Source organism: Ascaphus truei, chromosome 5 (assembly GCF_040206685.1).
Source record: "Ascaphus truei isolate aAscTru1 chromosome 5, aAscTru1.hap1, whole genome shotgun sequence".
NCBI classification, from domain to species: domain Eukaryota; kingdom Metazoa; phylum Chordata; class Amphibia; order Anura; family Ascaphidae; genus Ascaphus; species Ascaphus truei.
In genome coordinates this window covers 156223517-156234176 of record NC_134487.1, presented here as the reverse complement: position 1 = coordinate 156234176, position 10660 = coordinate 156223517, and the positions used below count along the sequence as shown (strand labels likewise).

The window sequence follows — 10660 nt, the reverse complement described above, 5'->3', positions numbered from 1 at the left end:
GCCGTGGAACCTTACTCCGCTCCCTCCGGAGACGCACTGCAACCACAGAAGGCAACCTAACACATCCCTACATTGATTTTTTTATATTTTTGTGTTTTATTTTTTATGTGGTTTTTTATTGAGACACAATGTTGTTTCAAGACATTAGTCTGCACACACACCATATCCTTTTTGGTCAGCATTAGTACACAGCAGTTAGGTAATCAGACACACATCACATTCATTAGTATAGGATCACAGTAGGCGCTACTTCCTTCTTTCCTTATTTCTTCCAATATATATGTAGCGGTCATGTAAAATGGCTGCAGTCATCTCTCCTGCTGACAGTAAGGCCTGGTAAGTTGTGGGCATGCCAGCAGTAATTATGGAGGTTTGCCCTCACACCCTGGTGAGGTGCCATATGTATGGATGGGAGTGGTCACAGGCTCTGACTCCATGGTTAGTGATGTCAGAGGTGTGTCAGCCTCCAGAGTATACATAAGGCACAGCACTGATCCAAAGTTAGGAGTTCCTGTTGCTGTGCTGCTGTGTTCAGTAAGAGGCAGATGGAGGTCTGCAACATTGTTGCAGTAGTCTGAATGCAGAGCTGTGAGTCTGGCAGCACAAGGAGACAGAGACAAGCTGCCTGAGAGAACTGTGACCAGGGACCTGGCACAGGGCCGAGATCCCTGCGGGGATAGGGAACCCACCTATTAAGGGAAGGCGTACCTTTCGGAGGGAAGCAGCTGGAAGATGGAGGGCTAAGTACACCCCATTGTGGAGGGCAGCTAGCCCACCTCAAGCAATAAAGATGCTCTTAATCACAAACCCTCTCGTGTACATGTGTGGAGTGAATGTACAGAGAGGAGCACCACGGAGGAGTTCCTCAACAGGACCATCCCCATGCGGATGCAGGGACCCTGATGAGGTGGAGGCGCTGCACTGGAACTAGGTAGGACTCTGCACACTACCTCAGCGGCCTGTCTGGACGGGTTCTCCCCACACACCATCATGCGGGAGGCTCAGGAGTCCTGCTGCCAACAGGTGCACCACCAGACACTATCACACTGTAATGGGGACCGGTTAGACCACAGGGGCCAATGTGAGATTGGGTGGGTCAGGCCGGTTCAGAAATACCGTTACATATATATACTGTGAATATATAAATATATATATATATATATCATATCATATTCAGGAGAAAGTAAATATTGAATAGGGAGTGTGAGGGGTAAGCACAGGTGTTATTTTCATGACATACTGTCGTCAGAACTCACATTTAGATATGCAATGTTTGCGTACACTAGAGAAATAATAATGTTATCGAACCAGCTTTAGGGAGCCTCAAATTTTCACAACAGAGTAAACTTTCTTTCAAGCAGAACTTTCCTCTGCCCTGTGATCAGCGGCAGCTTCTATTCTCCTGCTTTTCTCTGCAGTCACCTAGTTCTAGTGCTGTTGTCTCAGCAAAGCAGACTCCCAGATCTGCGTGATCTGGAGTGCCAGTAGGTCTACTTTCGACAGGAATTTTTCTTCATCATTCATTATTTCCAGATGCTTACAAAAAGGCAGAATGGGAACCCCCATCTATACTGGGCTCCATCCTCTGCAAGTGGGGAGTGACCTTCTTTAAGTTTCTCCTCCTTTGCAAGGTAGTGAATGCCAAATCATTAAACATTTTTACTTCAGAGTATTCAAATATTATCTTCTTCATATATTTTGCTTTCTTCATGAGCTGAAACTTGTCTGTAAAGTTGTGCAGCTTGACCACTACTGTATATTTTATTATGGATCAGAGGACAATAGCTTGGTTTTATGTGCCCTACGGGCTCTTATCAATCTTCGTAGTGTTGCTGGTTCTGCTTTAAGGAAAAATGCAAAAAGCTTTAGGAAGTATACATTTATATATTGAGGGAGAATTCCTTTCGAGATGCCTTTCAGCCAAACATTATGTCTCCTCCCTCTTTTATCCAGAACTCCTACTTGGTCCTTGAGTTCTGTTATCATTAAATGTTGCGCACACACAGTTTGATGAGAAGAGTGCCCTGTGTGTTTGTCCAGCTTCCATTTCTTCCACTAGCTCGGAGACCCCTGTCTTATCTGCAAAACATCAAACTGAATCTCTGTTATCTCCTCTTTTATTGTTTGCTTTATCCGACTGAATAAGTCGTGCAAGTCGTCCTGTGTGCATCATTATTTTATATCCCCTTTAATTGCTAGTTCCATAGGCGCACACAAGGAATCAGAATCATCTTCCTTAGAGCCACATGTGGCGATCTTCACTGTCTTAAGTAGTACAGTATTGCAGAATTGTAACATTGCCATTTCTGCATCTTATTTTTCAGCTTTGTCTCTGCTCAAAGACAGAGCCTCAGCTCTGTGCTGCCACCTCATCAGCTGCTCACCTCCCTCCCCACCCCCCTCCCTAATGTATGTTTTGTTTTGTATACCTTTTTTTATGTAAAAAAAGATTTATCATTTATATTCCTGTTTTTGTCTGCCGATTGCATATGTGTTTCCTTTTTTGCCCCACACTTGTTTCTAATTGTTTCCTGTAGAGTTTTTTCTTTTCAAGATTTACTGCCAGATGTGGATGTATCTTTTGACCAAGCACCATTTTCTGGTACGAAACGCATTAGGATGGGACATTCCTTACTAGGGTGGTCACTAGATTAATATTTTCTATATTTTAGTAATAAGATACTTAAAAAAAAGGATCTGCTTCATTTTTTATCATTCTGGTTGTCACATTGATGACTTGGGCTGTGTGATGCCATCTGCTGCTAACTATGTATGAATGGCTACTCTCTCTAAGCCATTTCGAGTAGTACCAACAACATGCAAAGAATGTAGTTCTTTGTGGAGAACCTTCTCTGCCCTGGTGACCTGTTTGTACTGACCTGAGGATGGTGGAGATAATGTGATTGATAAAAACTTCCTTTCAGTTTCATTTATTTCAGTACTAGAAGGCTGCTAAGGTTTAAATACAAACCACTGGTGTTTTAATCATAGTAGCAGTTAATAGGATTCCACACTTTTCCTGCCATGGCGATTCTTACCACCAGGCCCCCCCAGTAGCATGCACCGCCCCCCCAGTAGCATCCACCGCCCCCCCCCCCCCCCAGTAGCAGAAGCCACCGGCACTCCCTAAGCCACCGCCCACCCCGCTGCCACCAGGCCTGACTTGAGACCATCCACAAGGTAAGTCTGATTTTTATTTGTTTTGGGGGTGTTTTTTTATATGTATTGGGGAGGGGGTATATTTTTATATGTATTGGTGGGTGGGGGTGTATTTTTATATATATTGGGGTGTTAAGTAAAACATGAGCGCTAAAAAAAATATTTCCATTGTAGGTGCACTATGGGTTGGGGGGGTGTGGCTGCTCCTTTAATTTGCCCTGGGCCCCATGATTTCTGTTGGCGGCCCTGCTTACCACTGCCACCACACTTCTTCCAACCCTCCTCTTTTGTCAACATAAGTAGACATAGTTTTATATATTCAATGATCACTTTCTACTGTAACTGGTCTGTAACTGTTTCATACGCCCATAATATATATTATCTTTAACTGTGCACGCAATGTCTTGTATATAATATATACCCTGCTCATTTTTGTAACTGTATTTGTAACCATGTATTATTTGTCTTAACTCTGTGCCCAGGACATACTTGAAAACGAGAGGTAACTCTCAATGTATTACTTCGTGGTAAAATATTTTATAAATAAATAAATAATACTGTCCGTGTGCATCTGTTAACACTCTCTCTAAACTGCACAAGCCACATCAAGTTAATGTCCTATTTATAGTGTTTGCCGTAAACAAAATATATTTAGCCTGCCTGTGACTACACTCAGAGATGCATACCTCTAAGCACCAAAATCAGTCAAATTTGGCAGCTTCAGACAAAAAAAAATGTATTTTAATTAGAAATGGATACTTTTTTTTTATCATTGCTGATTCCATAAATCACTAAGACTGTCTCCAAATCAGTGAGGCTCACATTAAATCAGTGAAAGTTGACTAGTCTGCCTACTACTAATAGAAGCTTTTACATTGCAGAGGGACATTGCAGAGGCCTCACGCGATCCCCGGCATACATTTAAATGCCTTGGGGGAAGAGCGTGGGGACTCTGCAATCGCAGCACCCCCCATGAAAAATCTTGCGCCCCAAGTTTGTGCACCCCTGCTATACAGGACTAGGACTACATTCAGAATAATATTTTGGGGTTGTTGCCTTTGAACCATCAGTACCGTAAATACCAAAGGTGCAACTGCTGCTGCTGCTGTTGTTTATGTCGCCAAATATAACCTTATTTATATGACCATTTACAGTATGTAGAAGAGGCAGCGCAGTTGGTATTACCATTTGTAATTACACCCTTAAAATAATTCAAATAAATTATGTGAAAATAACATTATTAGGTTTGAAGAAGATCACAGTTGTGATGTTTGTAGAAATTTGTCAAGTCCAACTACATCGCTTATTAATCCTCGTCATAAAAATTCTCAGTGCTTCAAAAAAACGATTTACTTCCTTGTATTCAGTTTTACATTTGGTCTGAAAGAAACAGAATGAGAAGCATTACATAATGAAAGTAGTTTAAGGCTATGTCCTAATAAAACTACAAGTGCCTTACTGAACTGTGCATATAAAAACAAATGCATTGATTGCATAAAGAGATCTGAAATAGCATTTGCACATTAAGCAAACATTTAACATGGGAAAATCCACGTCGGTGCCTCCATTACTAATTATCTATAGCATAAAATTGATTATCGCTAAAGGATGCCCTATATATGTTTTTGCCTTGGACCCAGAGTGGCAACAGGAAGAATACACTTAAAACAAGTATAGGGGACTATGTTCTAAAATAACTATTTTCTATACAAAATAACTTTAAAAGGCTGAATGTATACATGTACTGTACGGTATATACTCAGCAGAATCTTCATTTTTAAGAAACAGTAGAATAGACTTTCTTAACTGCTGCTTTAACTAAACTGTTCGATCTTATCTTATACTGTAAACAGCCATTTTATGTATGTCACTATACAGTACATACATCATAAAGGATGTAAATTATAATACTAACTAAACATCAATCATTTGATGGCTCAGTGAAAATGTTCCTTTAGCAATTTCACAGCACTTGGCTGGTCTGGACCACATTCCATCCTCCAAAACATGCAGCCATGTTGTTGTATAAGAACATATTTTGCACTGGTCATTTTCGTGCAGCATGATTAGAACTGTAAATTGGCTTTTATCAAGTTCTCAGCCGAAATAATTCTTCACCTACGGTAGGAGTTGCATTTTGAGCATACTCTGTAGATCTTGTGCCAATAGATAAAACTAGCTAGGCACCCACAGTGTCTGCTAATTCAACTGCTGCCAGTAAAATAATCAGAATTTGGAGATTTCTAACTTAATAAGAGGAGGATTGATAATATAAACAAATGCTTTGCAAGCACTGTTTGGAAACAAAGAATTTATTCTGTAAACATCACTACAACATTATTCTTTTCACATCACTGAATATACTTTTTTTCCCCTTGCAGCGTTTAGTTTGTAAGTTGTGTAATATAACATGTTACATTACATCTTTGCACTTGATATATATATGTATGGGGGGATGTGGTGTGGGGGGATGTGGTGTGGGGGGATGTGGTGTGGGGGGATGTGGTGTGGGGGGATGTTGTGTGTGTGTGGGGGGGGATGTGGTGTGTGTGTGGGGGGATGTGGTGTGTGTGGGGGGGGATGTGGTGTGTGTGGGGGGATGTGTGGTGGATTTGTGTGGGGGGAATGTGGTGGATGTGTGTGGGGGGATGTGTTGTGGATGTGTGTGGGGGGATGTGTGGTGGATGATTAGGTCACCTAGATAGTGTGTAGAGAGAAAAGAGTAGAGGTCTCAGGACAGAGCCTTGGGGTACCCCCATGGAGAGATCGATAGAGAAGGAGATATTAGCAAAATAGACACTGAAAGTATGATGGGAGAGGTAACAGGAGATCCAGGATAGAGCTTAGTTACGAATACCAAGAATATGGACAATGTGAAGGAGAAGAGGGTGGTCCACAGTATCAAATGCTGCAGAGAGGTCGAGTAATATGAGCAGAGTGTAATGACCCCTGTCTTTGGCAGCATGGAGGGGATTAGTTATTTTAGTGAGGGCTGTTTCAGTGGAGTGAGCAGTGTGGAAGCCAGATTGTAGAGGGCCTAGGAGAGAATAGGTGTTGAGAAAATGGAGCAAGCGAGAGAATACAAGACGTGCAAAGAGTTTCGAGGCAAAAGGCAGTAGTGAGAGAGGACGGTAGTTAGAAAGACAGGTACGGTCAAGCTTGCTGTTTTTGAGTAATTGTACGACTGTTGCATGTTTGAAGGAGGAGGGAAAGGTGCCAGAGTAGAGGGAGGAGTTAAAAATGTGTGTGAGCATAGGGATTATAGTAGGAGCAATAGGTTTTAGGAGATGGGAGGGAATAGGGTCAAGAGGGCAAGTGGTAGAGGGAAAAGGGGAGATCAGCAGTGACACATCATCCTCTGTGACAGTGGAAAAGAGTCAAGGAAGGTAGGAGGAGAGTTAGGAAGAGGTGTGGGATAGAAGGAGGATGCAAAAGTAAAGACAGATGCTGCACACTATAAGTAGAAAAATAACAGCAATACAGTTACAGGTGCTCCTGTGTTTGAAGGATAGCCTGCAGTTAATCCAATGCATATATTAGGGAGAAGCAACACAAGGCACTTTCGGGTTTCCTTAATCTAATTTATTACTGCAATTCATAACGTTTCAACCCATAGGTCTTTTTCAAGACTTGAGTAAGACCTATAGGCCGAAATGTTGTGTATTGGCTGTAATAAATTAGATTGAGTAAACCCGAAAGTGCCTTGGATGGAAGGAGGCAACAGAGGGGATGTCCTGACATATGGATTCCACCTTTTCCTTGAAATAGTCAGCAAAGTCCTGAGGTGAGATGGAGGAGGAAGAAGAAGAGGCAGCTGAGGGTGGTCTGAGTAGGGAGTCAAAGACAGAGAAGAGTCGTTGTGTGTGTTGATTAGTGAATAAAAGTAGGTTTGTTTAGCCTGAGAGAGTGCAGATTTGAAACAGGATAGGATAAAGTTGTAGTGAAGAAATTCTACGAGATTGTCAGATTTCCTCCAGAGGCAATCAGATGAACGAGTGCAGGAACGCAGCATGTGCGTGTATAAATTTAGCCAAGGTCTGGGGTTAGAAGTGCGAGAACGGCAGAGAGAAAATGGGGTATGTATATCAAAAGAGGAGGACAGGGCAAAGTTATAGTTCCTGACCAGGTTGTCAGGGTCTGGAGCAGGGCTGAGAGAGGAGAGGGAGGAGCGTAAAGTGGAATCAAAATCTGGTAGGTTAATAGAGCGCATGTCTCTGCAGAAACAAGGTAGAGAAGGGGAGAAGTGAGAGAGAGAAAATGAGATGAGATGATGGTCAGAGAGGGTAAAGGGGGATATGGAGAAATCAGAGAGAGAAAAGATTTGAATGAAAACCAGGTCTAGGTAGGGACAATCTTTGTGGGTGCTGGCTGCAGTCCACTGTTGAAGGCCAAAAGAAGAGGCTAGAGAGAGAAAGCGGGAAGCCTAAGGCAGAGAGGGGTCATCAATGTGACAGATGAAGTCCCCAAGAAGAAGAACAGGGGAGTCTGAGGAGAGAAAGAAAGAGAGCCAGGATTCAAAGTGAGAGAGAAAGGTAGAAAGGGGATTAGTAGAGGTAGGTGGGCGATAGACCACCACGTGGGCAGGGAGAGGAGAGAAAACCTGGACAGTGTGAGCCTCAATGGAGGGAAAAGCAAGAGAGGGAGGAATAGGAAGGGTTCGGTAACGGCAGATAGAGGAGAGCAGGAGCCCCGCGCCTCCACCCCTGCCATTAGTGTGCAGAGTGTGGGAGAAAGAAAGGCCACCATAAGAGAGGGCAGCTTCCAGAGCAGAGTCAGACTGAGTGAGCCAAGTCTCAGTTATAGCAAATAGGAGAAGAGAATGAGAGAAAACGAAGTCATGCTCAGAGAGGAACTTGTTAGAAAGGGAGCGAGCATTCCAAAGGGCACATGAGAAAGAGAGAGAGGAGGGAGGGTGAGAGGGTATGGGGTTAGAGGGGTTGACTAAAGAAGAGGTGGAAATTGCATGTGGGAGGTGAGGACGAGAGCATGTAGAAATAAGACAGGGACCAGGATTGGGAGATACATCCCCAGAAGCAAGGAAGAAAAGCATGGAAAGAAAGTCTGAGGATGATTGTAGGGGTGTGTTTTGTTGCAGGGAGTATAGCTGTTTAGTGACAGGTAAAAAATGAGTTCATGTGAACTGAGAAGTGGTAAAGGAAGGAGAGATGGAGAAATACAGTATGAATAGAGTTAGACATAATGAGGCTGGTAGAAAGAAGTGTGTACTGTACATTGAGAAGTGAGGTCACAGCAAATAGTAAAGGCAGCATCCCAGCAGTAGTTTAATTCTGAGATGTGCAGTCTGGGATAGATAATATCCTCCTTTCCAGCGTACAGTAGTTCAAATTCAGGAATCAGGACCAGTAGGTGTTATATTGTCCACTTGTACACTCCTTTTCAACTCCCTTTTAAACCCACACTGCATGCTACTTAAAACGGGCTACTTTAAATATGGGCTGCTACACAGCAAAAAGCTGCTAGGTCTGTAGTTATCTGACTGACTCAAGTTCAGCCCAGCCAGCTCAATTAGCACATGTGGGGCATATTAAAACAAATGGTACTTCTAAACAGGATGTTGTCCTGCCTCTGCCTAGGTGTTACAAGTTGAATGAAATTAAGAGACACAGTAGGGGATGACTTGGAGACAGACAATTGAAATATGGTTTTTACCTAACCGTTACATACACACACATACATATAACCAGGGCTTTCACCTTATGTTATCGAATCAAGAATATCATTTTACCCTGTGTGCACCATTTTAAGATCTGATGATTGCCAGTCAGAGGAAGTACAGAGAAGTTGACACAGATTACAATTGAATGTATTAAAATCTATGTTATTGCCTATCATTTTTTTTCTATTGTACAGTATTAGCAGCAAGACATGTGGCACATTTGGTGGAGCGCATATCTCCTAAAAACCTGCACCAGATTCAAAACACTGCTTCTTATATTCAACACAACAGCACACAAATATGGTGCAAACTTTTCTTTTATTTGGTACTTTGACTTGAATTGTGTTTACAACTTCTCCATTCTGTTGCCATTTCACATGCTTATAGGATATACACATAGGCATACAGTACATCCTACAGTAGGATCAAAAGGCCCAGTACATAGGTACTGTATTTGTCTAAACGTTTTGAACTTTTGGATACATCTTCCTTTAACTTTAATAAGCATGTAATTCTGTGTTAATACCTGGGGGTGTGAAAAAGGATCTGCACATTTGCCACTTTATAATGTCACCATAATCTGCACTTATAAAAGAGGAATTAATGTCATATTCACAGATAATTCTGCTCTGCTGGGAAGGTGCACATAGGTCTGACACTGGTTTTGTACAAGACTTGTGCTTTGTCTTCCAACTCTATGAGCAAATACTGTACTATTGACAGTAAATGGTATATAAGGCTAGGCTTATAGTGCCGGCGATGGTGACGTCAGACTACAATCGCTAGAAAAATAAAATTGAGATAACTTCCAGCGATCGCGACCAAGCTGTCGCGTCATCGCGCCACACTTACTATAAGCGTAGCCTTAGGAGGACTGTCAAAAAAAGACACAGAGAGTTGCGTATATGAACATTAACTTTCCTAGGGCGACCAGATTTACAAAAGTAAAAACCGGGACACATTCCAAAAAAATATTTATAAAACAAATGACATCATCAATTGGGCTTTATGTCTCCTTTAAGTCTCTCTGCCCCACTCACTCACAGCCTATTCTCTGCCCCCTCCCATCCCTCCATTCTCGTTCCCCCTCCCATCTCCGTTCCCCCTCCCATCTCTCCATTTTTGTTCCACCCTTCCCATTCTGTCTCTCTCCCCACTCTCTCTCTCTCTCCCCCCAATTCTGTGTGTCTCTCTCTCCCCTATTCTCTGTGTCTCTCTCCCCATTCTCTGTGTCTCTCTCTCGCACCTATTCTCTGTCTCTCTCCCCTCCATTTCCTGTCTCTCTCTCTCTCCCCCATTCTCTGTTTGTCTCTCTCTCCCCCATTCTCTGTGTGTCTCTCTCACCCCCATTCTCTGTGTCTCTCTCCCCCATTCTCTGTGTGTCTCTCTCACCCCCATTCTCTGTGTCTCTCGCCCCCATTCTCTGTCTCTCTCCCCTCCATTCCCTATCTCTCTCTCTCCCCCATTCTCTCTGTGTATGTGTGTGTCTCTCTCCCTCAATAACTGTGTCTCTCTCCCCCCATTCTATGTATGTATCTCTCTCCCCCATTCTCTGTGTCTCTCTCTCCCCTCCATTCCCTGTCTCTCCCCCATTCTCTGTGTGTGTTTCTCTCTCCCACATTCTCTGTGTGTCAATCTCTCCCCATACTGTGTCTCTCTCATTCTCTGTGACTCTCTCTCCCCATGCAGTATCTCTCTCTCCCCCTGCTTTCTCTCGCTCTCTCTCTCTTTCTCCCTCTCCCCCATGCTGTGTGTGTGTCTCTCTCTCTCTCCCCATGCTGTGTGTGTGTGTGTCTCTCTCTCTCTCTCTCCATGCTGTGTGTC

General features: G+C 43.0%; 1 long non-coding RNA gene across 2 annotated transcripts in view; it reads right to left on the bottom strand.

Annotated features, from left to right (window-relative positions):
- Positions 1-3956: 3956 nt before the first annotated feature.
- LOC142494484 (uncharacterized) overlaps positions 3957-10660 on the bottom strand; it is a 29113-nt gene continuing 22409 nt past the window's right edge. For both annotated transcript variants that reach the window (XR_012801475.1, XR_012801476.1), the window contains one exon: positions 3957-4539. This is a non-coding gene — a long non-coding RNA (uncharacterized LOC142494484). The remainder of the gene's footprint in view (positions 4540-10660) is intronic.